Below are 15,608 nucleotides of genomic sequence, written 5' to 3' on the forward strand. Positions count from 1 at the left end.
AGGCTTGAAGTGAGGGAGTATTTTCAGCAATGGCCTGGAAAAGGGAGAGAGAATGGCAAGTTTAAAGAAATAAAAGAAAATAAGCATGGCTGAAACATAAAAGGAGAGAGGGGATGTGGAGAGAAATGAGCTTAGAGGAGTAAGTCTGGGTTCGACAGGCAGGGCCTCTAAAGCCATGATAAGGACATGTTAAGGACATTGGGGACCCATTGAAAGGTCTTGAACAGGAGGTGACATGATCAAATTTGGGTTTTAGAAAGATTACTCTGGCTTCCCAGTGGGGGGAAAAAGTGTGTGTATGACGTCAGGTGGAGGAGGGATCCTTAAGTTTCTTGTGTCCAATGGCGTAATAATTGTTCCATCGTCCTGGGGATGTGGAAGAGGCAGGAGAACAGGAGAATGTAATGTTACACATGGCCATCATCTACCGGGCCTTTAGGTGTATCAGGTATAGGTATAAATGGAGAGGTTGTACGTGATTTTTGTGGTAGGTAGATTTCTAAAATGGCCGCCAACAGTCCCCACCTCCTGGTATTCACAGCCCTGTGCAATCCTCTCCCTTTGTGTGTAGGCTGGATCTGGTGACTTCCTTCTAACAAATAGAATACAGCAAAAGTATTGAGATGTCACTTTCATGATTGGGTTATAGAAGACCGTTACTTCCGTCTTGTGGTTGCTCTCTCACTTGCTCTCAGGAAGCTCCCTATGGAGAGGCTCATATAGGAAGGAACTGAGGGCTGCCTTCAAGGATCAGCTGAAGGCCTCCATCTAACCCTCCACGGAACTGCAGCCTGCCAGCAACCCCTGAGTGAGCACAGAAGCAGATCCAGCCCCAGGTGGGAGAACCAGGGCTCTGACCAGCACCTGGATTGTAGCCTGTGGGAGACCCTGAAATAAAGGACCTCTTCAAGCTGTGCCTGGCTTCCTGACACTCAGAAACTGTGAGATGAGAAATGTGTGTCACAGGGCCAGTGTAGCGGTTAAGTTCACGTGCTCTGATTGAGTGGCCCAGGGTTCTTGGTTTCGGAACCCAGGTGTGGACCTACATACCGCTCATCAAGCTATGCTGTGGTGGTGTCCCACAAACAAAATAGAGGAAGACTGGCATAGATGTTAGCTCAGTGACAATCTTCCTCAAGCAAAAAGAGGAAGATCGGCAACAGATATTAGCTAAGGGCCAATCTTCCTCACCAAAACAAAAGGGAAAAAAAGCAACATGTGTTGTTTTAAGCCAATCAGTTTGTGTTAATTTGTTACACAGCAATATAGAATTAAAACACTGTTATATGATGTCACAGAAGGCGGGAAAGGATACAGTATTGAGAAGGGGGAGTGACAGGCATTGTCAAGTGTGTCAGGGAGATCAATGATAACCAAAGACGATAAGGAAAAAGAAAGCATTGAAGCTGACAAGGAAGCAGTGTGAGTAAGCTGGGATAGAAAGGGTAGGTATCAAGGCCTCCAGGGGTGTATGTATAGTCCCTGTATGATGGGACTAAATTTAAACTGCAATTACTGCTGCAGGTGGGAAGTATGACCTTTCGAGGATGCATCATGCAATCTGGTTTTGCTTTCTATTTCTTGTTAGAATTTTGGTCCCGATCTTATGATCCTGTGCTTCTAAAAACTCTCCTAAAGGCCTCTATTAATGAATTCAGCATCTGGCTGTGCAGTACATCCAAATTCTTTCTTCCCTTTCTCTGGATTCTGTTCCCAGTGATGCACTCCCTATGCCCTTGAAGTGTCTTTTCTTCGCATTATCTGTAGTCTTTGGAGGAGACTTGGGAACAAAATGAAAAATCCTCACGCAGTGACCTGGGCGTGTGAAGTCAGAGTCTGAGTAGAATCAGAGTTCTTCCTTTGTTTGAGTTTCTTACCCGTGAAAGACTCATAGTTCGCTCTATGTACTTCCCCTCTCTCCAGCATAAACGGTTCTCATTCAGCACAGAGCAGGAGAAATAGCAAAGAGTTTGGAGTCATGGCTTCATTGCTAGGTAGCTTTGGGGAAATGATTTAAACTTTCTGAGCCTCAGTTTCCTCTACTGCAAATTGTGGGTGGTAATATCTGTCTCTCGGGGTTGTTTTGCGGAGGATGAAAGGAGCTGATGTACATAAGGTGCTGAGCAATGGCTTGGCACAAACCCTTTTCTGAACGCTTCGTTGATGTAAGAAGCAGCTAACCTTCTCAAGCTTTCTTACCTGCATGGCAAACCCAAAACCACCCTAGAGGCTGCCAGGCCAGCTGCCTGAGACATGTCATAAACAGCCCGGGGAGGCAATTTGCTTTCAAAGAGAAACAGGCAAAGGGAATAAAAACAAGACAGCCGGCAGCGGGCCCAGCCCTGAGCCAGGACAACTTGGCAGCAGCAAAGGCAAGAGGTGCACCGCCCAGAGAGTGAGTCTCTGCAGGACCTCACAAGCTCAGGATAGTCCCGAAACCCCACGCTCGTGAGGAAGATCTGTCGGGGTTGCCCCATGGCACCTGTAAGAGCCTATTGTAAACCCAGAGAGCCTGCAATTACCTCGCTTTGACTGTTTTCATGCCACCAAGGCCCGCACCTCCTTCTGTCAGTGGAGTTTGTTTTGCCTTTAATTCTTTCTTGAGGGGGGTGGAACAGATGCAGGGGCTGCCTGAGAAAAGCATGCAGGACACTAACCAGCTGTTGCCCGCATTTCATCACACTGAAACTTAGAGAATGACTTGGTGCTGTCTGCTGGCATATGGGTTATAGCACAGGAGTCTTTGCCATGATATTTATTTCTGTCTGGAAGACAATTTGGGGGTTCCCGGAACATGGCTCCTGGCCTCCTACCTTGGATGGTGATGTGACTGGCTCTGTTTCACTGTTGGGCTTGCAGGTAACTGATCACCTTCTTAGAGAGGCTCACCCTGATAACCCTCTCTAAGCAGCCCCTTTCTCTCCATCCCCTGCATAATTACTTGCCATCTCAATAGCCTGTTAAATTGTCTTCTAGCACTTTCTGACACTATTCTGTTTACCTATATTTATACCAGTAAGTTGTCCATGCTCCCGACTAGAATATAGCTCATTGTGGGCAGGAACTTCATCCAACCCACTTATCTCTATATCTTTATCCACCCTATGATGGAGGGATGATTATCATCCCCATCTGACAGGTGAGGAAACTGAGGCTCAAATAAATCAGATACGTCTCCCAAAGTCACAGAACCAGTTAGTCAAGGAATGAGTATTAAAATCAGGGAATATGACTGTGCTGTCCAATACAGTAGCCACAAACCACATATGGCTATTGAGCACTTGAACTGTGGCTAGTCCAAACTGAAATGTATTATGAGTGTCAAATACACACTGGATTTTGAACACTTAGCACAAAAAATAAAAGCATGTTAAAATGTCCCATTAATAATTTTTACATTGATTATATGATAAAATTATAAGTTTTTGATATATTGGGTTAAATAAAATAGAATATTAAGAGTAATTTCACCTGTTTCTTTTTACTTTTTAAAATGTGGCTACTAGAAGATTTAAAATTGTATATGAGGCTCAAGTATATTTCCTTTGGACTGCACTGGTCTATACTTTTAATCACTTCACACAGTAAGACCTGAAATATTAGTAGACCTGACATAATATCACTGTTAGTGCTAATAATAACAATAGAAATCAGACAGTCATCCAATTTAAAATTCCCTCTTCTGCTTTCTGAAGTTCATTTGTTTAAAAAAAACCCAAAAAACAGTTGTCCTTTAATTTACCCACATACACTAGGGGCCTACTCTGTGCAGACTACTGCACAAAGTGCTTCTCGATGCAGTTAGAACCCGCATTCATCAGGAAGTGACAGAAACCCAATCTGAACTACCAAAGGAGTAAAAGAGGGGGATTAGTTGGAAGAATCTTGGGTAGCTCCCATATCTGAATGAAGAGCTGAATGAACAATGCCAGACATGGGTCTCAAAATCTGCTCGCTCCCTCTCTGGGTTCTACCTCTTTTTGAGTGTTGGCTCCATTTCTTCAATCAGCTTCCTCCCATGGCCAGAGGCAGGTGTGATGACAGCTTCCAGGCTCACTTCTTCCCAGTTTCATCAGCAGAGTCAATGGAGTGCCTCTGTACCAACTCCAGACAGGACTCTTATTGGCTTAAGTTCATCACGAGTGGATCTCTCAGGCCAATCACAGGTGCGGCATGATGATTGGTCCAGCTGGGTCACATGCTCATCTTGTAAACAGGTAGGTGGGCTAAATTGATTGGCAACTCCAGTTAGAAGGTTAGAACCAAAAGCTAGGGAAGGACTATTTCCCAAATTAAAGTGGATTCTTTTCTGATGAAGGAAGGTGTGCTGAGCAGACAGGAGGACACGTTCATAGTGTCTTTCTGGATGTCATTGTCTTCTCTATGGGAATGAATTTGAGAAATTATAAAACTCTCTGTGAAAGTAAAGATGAAGAAGCTGGTGCTGAAGCATGAAGATATTAGGAAAATTTAACAGCAAAGTAAAAAGAGAATAGAAGTCTTTTTGTGGGTGGTATACAGGAGATATACAAGCAGACTCAAAGATGAATGTCTCTTTGAAAGCATCTGCCTTTGTCCACTGTGACTATCTGTCCTCAAGACAGCAACCCTGAAAGCAGAGATACTGAAACAATGAATGTACTTGACTTCTTATCACTGTTGGAATATTGGTACTCATAGTGCAGAACACAGAATTAAAAACAGTCTGGTCTTCTAGACAAACAGTCTTATTTAGGTAATATTTGCTGCTGAACAACATGCCCCTGAAAATTCCTTTAGAGAAACTGAAAACTCTCCCACTAATAGTCAAAATGTCTCCCTTATTCTTAGAAAACAGACTCGTTTGGTTCCTATGCAAAAAAAAAGAGTGCTTCCTGTTAATTTGGCGTTCAAACCTCCCCTCCCATCCCCCCTCTCCACCCGCTGCCTACTTTCAGCTTTATGCTATAACGCTGTTGGCTTATTGTCGTCTGATCACCACCTCCAATATCCAAGAGCATATCCTTCCTTTGTCGCTTAGTCATGGGAGTCACATTTGGACACATTTCATTAAAATTGAGAAAATTGGGCTTCAGGACTTGAAACATAATTAGAGTCGAACACGCAGCCACTAAAGAGATCTTGGAGTAAGTCATAAGGGAATCCATCCACGCCCAGAAAACCCAATGGGCAGCCTGAAATACATACACACTTATATCTATATTAGCTTCATAGAGAGATCTTTTTTAAAATCACGTGCTCACATTTATCACTCACTCTTTTCTTTATTTTTGGAAAGATGTAGTATGAATTTACCCTCTTGTTTTCTTTCTGACTACTCAGTTTCACAAAGACAAAGAGGTGAAATTCTAACTTTTCAGCTCAGATGGAGGGGTCTTGTCTAAACTATAGGGGCAGAAAGAGCGGCTCTTTGCTATGCATGCCTGAAGCATTATGAAAATAAGAGTCAGGTTTCTTGGCTGGGGAGACCTTGTTTTGGGGAAAAGGGCTGGAGAGAGGGGTTGTCTTAGAAGGTAACTCAGGCCTGGTGTACATTGTTCGTAAGCATCATATTCTTAGGAAGCCTCTGAGCTTATGTTTCCACTACCTCACCTGCTCTGTGCCTCATGGCGGCCAAAGATAGATGGGCACAAGAGACAGACTTTATATAAAGAGGTTTAAATAAGTTCCCTTTAGGGGTGCGATCTGGTCACACAGAACTTGGGAGTTGTGTCTGTACCAGTCCTCATTACACAATCTTTCTGATTTGGGGCAAATTGATGCTTCACACAAATCATTTAAAATTAGTTCTGTAAGGGGTCAGCCTGGTGGTGCAGCGGTTAAGTTCATACGTTCCACTGCGGCAGCCTGGGGCTCCCAGTTTGGATCTCGGGTGCGGACCTACACACCGCTTGTCAAGCCACACTGTGGCAGGCGTCCCACATATAAAGTAGAGGAAGACGAGCACGGATGTTAGCTCAGGGCTAATCTTCCTCAAAAAAAAAAAATTTAGTTCTGTAATGTATACAGCCTCTTTGGAATGAAGATCAATAGGGACATTTTAAAAAGTGAGGAATAGGGGTTGGGGGACAGGTTTTCCTCCCTGGAAGCTTTCATGTTTAATTACATCTGTAAATTAAACATTTTTACCCTTCTCATTTTAAATCCCAGCCAACTAGCATCTTGCCTTTCTGGCACAAGAAGCGAATCTACATGTCTAGCTTTGCAGGTAAAGGTGACTCATTGTTGTAACCGATTGGGAGGGAAGAAAACACACACAAAAACACTCTCCTTCTTACTGCAGAACACAGAATGTCATTTCTGGAACAGTCAGTAATTGCTAGTTACACACTGCCAGTTTTATCTTAAAGGGACCATTACATGGTTTTGCTTTTGTTCATTTATGATTTTTATATCTGCAGTTATTTCAGAGCATAGAAAAAGAATGAAGTTGATCATCCATATAAATAGCTGAGCATCCTCTTGGAAAGATTTGCCTGTGTTTATGGCTATGGTGCCAATGGTCATGAGATTTAAACAGCTACTTCACAATATTTCTTGAACTGCTCGGTTTAATTTCAGGCATTGAAAGGAACCAGAGTAAAAGCAATAAAATTCTCAGTTATATTTTCTAATTCTGACATTTTTCCTATTCTATGAGATGTATGAGAAGTTTTCCTCTCCTAGGATGTACCCCACAACTTTGCCTTGATGCTTTGGGTGTCTGGAAAACAACTTGCATGTCTTTACCCAGAAGTGAAAGAAGATATAATTGGGTATTAAATGATGAAGACTTTTCTCCCAATAATCAAGCACCGAGTCAAGAGAATCACAGTTATCAGTAACTTCCGAAGTGCAGGTGAGGCAGTTGAGGATGCAGAGTAACCCTATCATGTTCCTCCGTCGTGGCCTTGGTACATGCTGTTCCCTCTACCTTCAACTCCCTCCTCACTCCCATCTCTCTGGACATCTCCTACTCATTATTTCTCAGTTTAATATCACTTCCCTGACACTGCCTGGCTAATTTTAGTCCTCATGGCATCCTATGATTTTTCATATGAAAAACTGTAATTCACTACTCAGGCAGGTATTTCTAGTGTTCATTGGGACAGGCACTGTTAGATAGGGGTAGCTATAGGGCCCAGCGCTGTATCTGACGCATAGCAGGTACTCTATAAATATTTTGTTGAAGGAATCAATCATTCACTGATGTTCTGTTTAATCCTGGGGCAGAGCGTCTCGTGCTTAGAAATAACTAGGAAATGGGTCCAAACTAGAGCCCAGATATACTTTAGAGGTCAAATTGTCCATCCTCTGCCTCACCGTCTGGTCTTGTGATTATTCAAAACTTCCAACCCTTAACCCGGGCTTTGATAACCTCTGTCAAGAGTATCATCTCTGTCCAACATTGCTTCCAATGGGCTCTAAAAATGATCAGTGTGTATTGGTGCCTATGACAGCCAGCCTTCAAAATGGCCCCCAATAATCCTCACCTCCTCTTATTCACTCCTCTTGTATATTTGCCTCCCACAGTGAATCAGGGCTGGCCTATGCTGACTTCCAAGGCTAGTGTGTGACTTTGAGGCTAGGTCATCAAAGGCTTTGTAGCTCCTGCTTTAGTCTCTTGGATAACTTGTTTTAAGCAAATCCAGCCACCATACTGGAGGACGCACAAGCAGCCCTGTGGAAAGGCACATGTGGAAAGGAACTGAGGCCTCTGCCAACACTATCTTGTAGCCATGTGGACCAGCCACCTGGCAAGTGGATGTTCCAGCCCCCGAGTTACTTAAGAACACTAAGCTCATGGTTTCATTGACCCAGGCAGAAGCTGAAATACAATGGAGCTTTCAGATGCTTCATACCTCGTCAACATCCTCTCTAAAAGAAAGGCAAGAAAGCTATTTTCGCTCGTCAAATATTAGTTGAAAAATCACACTTTGAGTACTCATTGCAACAAGAGTAATGCCCAAATTCCTTATTCCCTCTCTGTTCAATTGAAATCAGCTTCTTGGATTAATTGCCTGTTTCAAAAACGTCAATCCAATCAGCAGGCTCATCTTTATATTTTTCACAATTATTTTCTAATGCTCAGAATACTTCAGTCAAAGGTGGATACAAATCTTTCTTTCACTTGGCGAATAGGCTCTGAAATGTCCCTTCAAGATACATTTCTACTTTTCCAAACTTCAACCCCATGATGTGTCGTCCAGACACAGCCAAGGACAGAGGAATAAACTTTACCTTCATGGAAGACAACACAAAGCACCTTATTCCATTAGAAATGGTGGAAGGTGAGTGACATCTAGTCTTGGCATGAAGAATACTAGATGTCATGTTGCCACCTCACACCCTGCACCTTTCGTCCATTTTGTATTACTGAGCACTTCCCATCCTCCTGTTCATTTTCATTCTTTTTCGTAAGCAGTCATATTTTCTTGACCTTAAGGCTTGCCTTGGTAGAGAATATCTGCTTTTTTGTTAAGGATGTTGTGGCCACCTTGGTCTCTTTTAGAGCCCACATTATACCCCAAGCTTCAGAGTAGGAAGTCACTTAATTTATTTTTTATGGTTTTATCTTTATTTTCTTATAAAAATAATACACAGTCGTAAAGATAAATACCAAATTACATAGACATATATAAAGCAGAAAAAATCATTTTGTCCCTATGGTTATCAGTTTTTCATCTACATCTTTCAAAGCTTTTATGTTTTTTTTCCTTTGGTGAATAAGTACATATGTATAAAGAAAATGTTTTGTATAAACGGGATAATTTAATAAACAATATTATGCAACTTTAAAAAATCTCAATAATATAATGTGGATATCTTTAGATAATAGCAATATCTTAAGTGTATTGAGTTATTTAGGTGCCAGACTCTGTGCTAAGCATTTCACATGAATTATCTCACAGAATTCTCAAAACAGCACTGAGACAAGTGCTATTGTCCCCATTTTATAGTTGGGGAAATTGAGACTTAGAGAACATAAGTGACTTGACTGAGACCTCACAGCAGGCACAAGGTAAGCTGGGATTCAATCATCAGAGTTGGGCTTTAGAGTCTAAACTCTGAGCTACTATCCATGTCAGTGTTTACAAATCCAACTCACTGTCATAACGGTACATGGTAGTAATTCCTTCAAACTTGCTGCCTTCCTGCACTGGCTGTCTGCTCTAGACCTTGACTTGTTTCCCTTTCCTCTGGTGCGTACCCCCCTCCAATTACCATACCCTCTGACCACCTTCGTAAGCTTGCTACATCCCTGCATTATTTGTGGACTCTGAATAGCATTTCCATTCCCTCAAGGTGTATTTTGACCCTGATAAACTGGTTCTATGCTGATTTCAACACAGGTGGTGGAAAGTTGGGGCTCAATACAATTTGGAGGTCCTGTTCGTGAAGTCTACAAGTTCTATTATCTTAGAAATAGGCATATTTAAAGAATAATGTTCCCTTTTTTTCCTCCCTTCTATTCTAATTATGATTCTGCTCATTCCTAACTGGGATCATAGTCTCATCCTGAACTTTCACCAACAATGTCTTGGGTGTGTCCACACAGTTCTTAAATCCTTCTCCCAAGAAAGAGAAAGAAGAAAAGCATCATTATATGTGCGCTAGAGGAGGGGATAGTGAGGAAACTGGGGATATGAAGAAGTGAACCAACTGGGTTTGGTTTACCGACTGGGAAGCTAGGGTAATGACCTGTTGCTCTCCTAAATCTGTACCGTGTCATGATCCCAGGGCACTCCCAGCCTCAAACCAGTCATTACGCCTGTGAGAGCATGCTATCTGAGAATGAAACCCGGTCCTTCAGAGAGGAGGTGGAGTTCTAGGCCTCGCAGTTGGCGCCAAGTAGAGTGCAGTTTTCCTCCTGTGGGAAGCAGCAGACCATCACAGCAGCATCAAGACTGTGGAAATGGTGGCTTCACAATCAGCTCAGTGGCAGAGAGCCCTGGGCTCTTCCCTTGGCATCCTCTCTCTCTTCATAAGTGGCAGTTGGGCTGCAGCCTCTGAACCATCACATCTCAGATGAATTCCATTTCTGGGAGTTACCAAACAGTCTGTGTAAAGTAGCATTCATCACACAGCATGCAGAGTTGACTCTTGTTTTCACCACAACCATTAAGATAAAAGTAGTCAGCAGAAAGAAGTGATCCAGGGGTAGCTAATAGATATGACATTGAATATCAGTGATTATTGACCAGTAGTGGCTGCCCAGAGTAACGTGTATATAGAAGGATTCTGTGGTCATTTCCAAGTTCAAGGGGAAGGAGCTCAATGATCGATTAGTAATGCCTGCAATGAGCATGGAAGAGAGCAGGGTAGCACGTGTACCATGTATTTGTCATAAGAATAGATTGTGAAGTAATAGAAGATGGGGTGCAGGCTCAGCTTTATCACTTTCTAGCTAGAAGTTAAACCTTGTGCTTAATTTTCAGAGCCTCAGTTTTCCCATACATACTATGGGAATTTTACCTCTTGGTTATTTTTTGGAATGGTAAAGTTCTTATCAAGGTATCCGGCATGTTGAAATTTCTCAATAAATGGAAACGACCCAGACATATCACTGAGGGATGTGGCATCACAGAAATATCACTGAGGCCAAGGAAAAAAGGAAGTATGTGTGATGATCCTACTGTGAAATTTAATAGTGATTTTGAAGATGCTTTCTCCCTCTGCTTTTTCTTTTGCTGCTGACTGGTTTTACTGCTCTAGGTGACTGTGACTTGAGTTTCACATGTGTCCTTCTATTAATAGAAATTGGGGCTAGTCTCCAAACTCCCACCTATTTTTTCATTATAAACCCTGATATATAAAATCATCACTTCATACCCTAGGGACCAGAATGGGATGCCCCACTCAGTTTTTTATTTGTGTGTCCTTGGGAAAATTATTTAATGGCTCTGAGACTCAGTTTTCTCATTACTAAATGGACATAACATTTACTTTACAAGATTGTCCTGAGGTTCCATTTAGATAATTTTGGTAAAAGAGTTAGAGAGGCACCCTTATTTTAAGGTTTTACGAACATACATAATTATTATTCTCTTCAGGCATATAGCTTCTGATTTCAGTTGGGCTAGAGGAACAATTGAAAACAAATGTCAAAATGACCTGAAAATAACAATAATGGTAGGAGTGACTATTTTCTGAGGTCCACTCAGTACTTGGAACTAGATTAGTTCCCACCTCATCTAAGGGTAGGGTTGCCAGATAACATATAGGATGCTCAGTTAAATTTTAACTTAAATTTCAGGTAAACAGTATTAGTATAAGTACATCCCGATTAATGCACGGGTTATACTTAGAATTAAAAAATATTTGTCATTTGTCTGAAAATTAAACTTAACTGGGCATCATTTTCTTTAAACTAAACAATAAGTCTAAGGGAGGTTTGCAGAAAGTATTGAGTTAATAAATGTAAATGATTTAGACGAGCAATAGAGCAATGCTCACAGAGTGAGCACTCACTGAGTGTGAGCAATTAGAGAGACAATGCAGCATAAAGGTTACAGGGGCAGGCGCTGGGGCCAGACTTCCTGCTCCAAATCCTGGCTGGGCCACTTCTTAGCTGGATAGCCTTGGGCAAGATACTTCACCCCTACTTGGCTCAGTCTCCTCATCCATAAAGGGAGAATGACAGCCTTTTCCTCTTAGACTGTTGTGAGCGTCTGTGGGTTAATACATGTGAAGGTTTTGGAATGGCACTCAAGGCAGAGAAAGTGGTCTAAAAATGAGACCTATGATGATGTCATTGTCATTGGTGCACTCATCTATCAGTCTATTGGATCCTAATATTTAAGTATTATTGCTTACTGTAATAAAGGTATGTGTATTTGATATCTCCCAGAAAGGTTTCGGGCAGCTAGGTCTCATTCCCATTGCACAGAGGATGTATCCAAGACCAGAGAGGTCAGTAACTTGCCTAAGGTCCCACAGCCAGAGCTGAGATTCAAATCCGTAACTGTCTGACTCGAAAACTGAATCTCTTTTCACTCCTCAAACAGCTGGGATCAGTGATCTATAAAGTGGAGAAGATGGCTAGGAATTATAACAATAACACCATCTGTTAGTGTAGGAGCACTCTATAAATTCTAGAGAACACTACCTGAATATTATAATAATGTTATAATTTTTTATATTTATAAAAAATCTAAATAGGCTAAAGCATGCTATCTCCTTTGTTCTTCACAGCCTCTGAGGTGGGCAGAGCAGGTACGATGGCCACCACTAGGCAGAGGAGGGAAGTCAGAATCCAGGAAGGTGATGTGACTACCTCAGAATCACCCCACAAAATAAGGAAGAGCGGGTAGGACCATCATCCTTGGTTTCAAAGCCCATGTTTGTTTTCTGACCTGTGGCACTTCCCTCATTATAAACACATTCCTCCATTAGAGCTTCCAACATGGTCTGCTTTGGTTTTTATTAAATTAAGCGTGGCATCCACATCCAAAGACAATTGAGTGTTCTGTCTTATAAAAATTGCCCCTGCCTTGGATTTTTCTTTCCAGTTTATCTTTAAGATAATAAAAACAAATAATTCACAAATCCAGGGGAGAGATTAGCAAAACAAACTTTGCTGTTATTTTTGAGCTATAAGCAGGGCAAGCAAGCACCATAATTGCCAGCAAATGTTCTGGAACTTATATTATCTCATCCTGCTAATTATAAAGCAAAGACCACTTCACCTCAGATTTTCTTAGGAATCACAGGTATAATTCCTCTCATGTTATTACAGCATTTTCAATTTTCAATTATACTCCAAATGGTTATTTGGCAGTGGAACGTATTCTGTGCATCTCTTTTTGGATTCCTGAAACTATTGCCAATGCTGCATGTCTCTAGACCACCATTAATATACAATATGCTCATCCTTGAATTTCTTTCCACTTAAAAAAAAAAAGAGGCAGTAAGATGATCATGGAAAATGCTGGGTTTGGAGACTTTAAAAGGAAAGAGCTTTGAAAGACCAGGCAGGAGTCCAAGTTGACCTAAGGCCAAAGTCTCTATCAGAGCTGATGGTCTCCAGCACAGGGGTATGGAACTGAGCGTGGGAAGGAACTGCCAATTTGTGGATGTCATGGGATAGCCCCCTGCCCTCTGAAATACCTTCCTGGGGGCAGAAGGGCAACAGGGCTGGGGGCAGCAGAAGTTCCTCTATCCTCTCTCAAAAAGACTCGGAGGCTAATCACAGATGGTAAGTTTTATAACAGGATCAGGAAGGAAAAAAGTATTTAAATTTGTAGATTAAGGCCCATTTTCATTTTGTACAAACTATGCAGAGAGAATAAGGAGGGAAAAAAAGACTGGAAGGATATATACACAAATGGAAATATGGTTAATTCTGGATGGTTGGTCAAAACTATTTAACTTACAAGTAACAATCTCAGCTGAAACTAGTTTAAGTGAAAAAAATATAAGAAGCATATTGGCTCATATAACTTTTTGGCCCATATGTAGAAGTTATATACTTTCAGGCACCACTGGATCCAGGTCCTCAAACTGTCACCGGGGATCTTTCACTTCCCACCCTTCTTTCTCTCCATCTAGAAAGCTAGAATCTGCTAGAATCTTCTCTATTTTTCACCATCATAAGCTTCAAACATATTAATCATATGTCTCCTGGGTCCCAGAAGAAAAAAGCATCTTTCTGTAGCTCCAGCAGAAGTCCCAGAGGAGAGTCAGCCTGGTCCACTGAACCACGCCTGCGGCTGCGTCAGCTCCATGCGAACCACATGGATTGAGCAGGATTACTGTGCAGTTGCGAGAGCTGGTTCCCCCAAGGTGGGGATGTAGGCAGATAAAAATCACATCCTCTACTCTGTGATTCTCATTTGCTTTCTGTTGGACTGTTTCTTTTCTAAATAATTTTAATGAAACTATATTACTTTGTGATAAGATTTAAAAATTTTAAAATTTATTTTGAAACATACTGTGATGTAGAGGAAAGGAACTGAAAAGGTCCCTAGCACCCAGGAGACCTTACGCTTCTAATGTCCCTAGCTGCCTTCCAAGGAAATGGACACTGGTAAGTAGCCAGTTTGTCCAGGAGAGGCTGCTACCCTGGCCATGGGTAGTGGGACCAGAGATCATCACCCTAGCCAAACAATGCCAATAGCACCGTTCTGTCTATGTGTGTTAACTCATTTAATCCTCGCAAAATCCGCATTAGGCAGGTACTATTAACATCCACCTATTACAGAGGAGGAAACTGAGGCACACAGGTGGAACCATCTGCCCAAGGTAAGCGTAAGTGTAAGCGTTGATCTTCACACCCAAACAGGGCGTCTGTCTAGGGGCATGTTAAAAACAAGATTCTGAGAGAAGGACCCAGATGCAGAGGGAACAGTAGAAGCAAAAGGCAAAGGTAGCGAGGATGAGAGAGAGAAAACTCTCTGGGAGGACGTCCAAACACCAGCCCTCAGATCTGTTATTATTCTGAGGGACAAGAGGCTATTGTTCATTTCTTCGTGAGCTGTTTTCCTGTCCCGCTCACTTCCCATGTCTCTTGACAATAGTGCTCTGTCACCTTACATACTGTCATCTCTTCCTCAGCTTAACAAAGCCCAACTCACAAGTGTGACAAAAATATATAGTCCTGCATGCACCTGGTTGGCCCAATTAACCGCCATCAAGCCAGACAGAGCCAGTGAGCTCATTCATTTCTCTTCCCCTCACTCTCCTGAAGTTCTCTGTTTGAATGTCCCTTTTGATACTGATTTCATTCGCCTGGGATGACCAGGAGTGGTCAGTGTTTCTTTCTGCTACGAGACAGCACCTTGAGGGCAGCAGGGCCTGTGCCTTACTCACACTGTAGGAACACACTTCTCAGCATACATCAGGCGCCCAATAACCACTTGTGAAATAGAATTGAGATTTGTCCAGGCTCCTAGATGATGCTCCACTGAATGGCAGAGCCCTCTGCTGTGATGTCCCTGCCCCCAAAGGCCAAGAGCTGACCTCTTCTTCCCTCTTGTCACCTGACTCTCACCTGCCGGTGAGTGAAGAATCAGCCTTCTCCTACCATACAAGACTGAGTACCCTCCTGAGACAGCCCCTCCAATATCATCCTCAGTGGCCAGGACTGCGCAAGCCTTGTGGCTGCACCACTAGAAATCCTTCCTTTAGAGTCAATGAATGGCATCCGGAAGGGTGCCACCCTGGAGGACACCTGGAGGGGCGGGATTGAGGCCCCCCCAGTGACATCAGATGGTGTAGACTCAGCAGATGTCCTTCCAACAAGAACTGGGTCCTACAACACTGTGCCCTGTTTCTTTACATTATTGCATTTTTGGGACTGGGGCACAAAGCCTTTAAAGAGCAGGGTGACATTCAATTTTTAGGAACTGGTTTTATTTTGTGAGGCCACTTGACATGTTGGTGGAAGGTGCTGAAGAATCAGATGAGACCATTAGGATGGCTGCCTGGAGACACAACTCCATGAATTTCCTTAGGTTTCTCAGAAATCTAGGAACATGGGAGCATCATGTGGTACTCAGGAAATGTTCTCTGATGTTTTTCGAGGCTATTTCCTCAAGGACAAAGAAATGGACAGGAAAATATACCAAATCTTCACCCGACAAGTTCCAGCTGCAGCATTCCTTGTCAGCCTTTTCTAGTCACACTCC

The 15,608-nt window shown here is 42.5% G+C and overlaps 1 long non-coding RNA gene across 1 annotated transcript; it reads left to right on the forward strand.

The window, feature by feature from the left end:
- Positions 1–10,393: 10,393 nt before the first annotated feature.
- Positions 10,394–12,384, forward strand: LOC139075916 (uncharacterized). Its single transcript, XR_011526873.1, has 2 exons — positions 10,394–10,597; positions 12,175–12,384. It is a non-coding gene; the product is annotated as an uncharacterized lncRNA (long non-coding RNA).
- Positions 12,385–15,608: the final 3,224 nt, after the last annotated feature.

This window comes from Equus przewalskii, chromosome 15 (assembly GCF_037783145.1).
Source record: "Equus przewalskii isolate Varuska chromosome 15, EquPr2, whole genome shotgun sequence".
In the NCBI taxonomy this organism is placed as follows: Eukaryota; Metazoa; Chordata; class Mammalia; order Perissodactyla; family Equidae; genus Equus; species Equus przewalskii.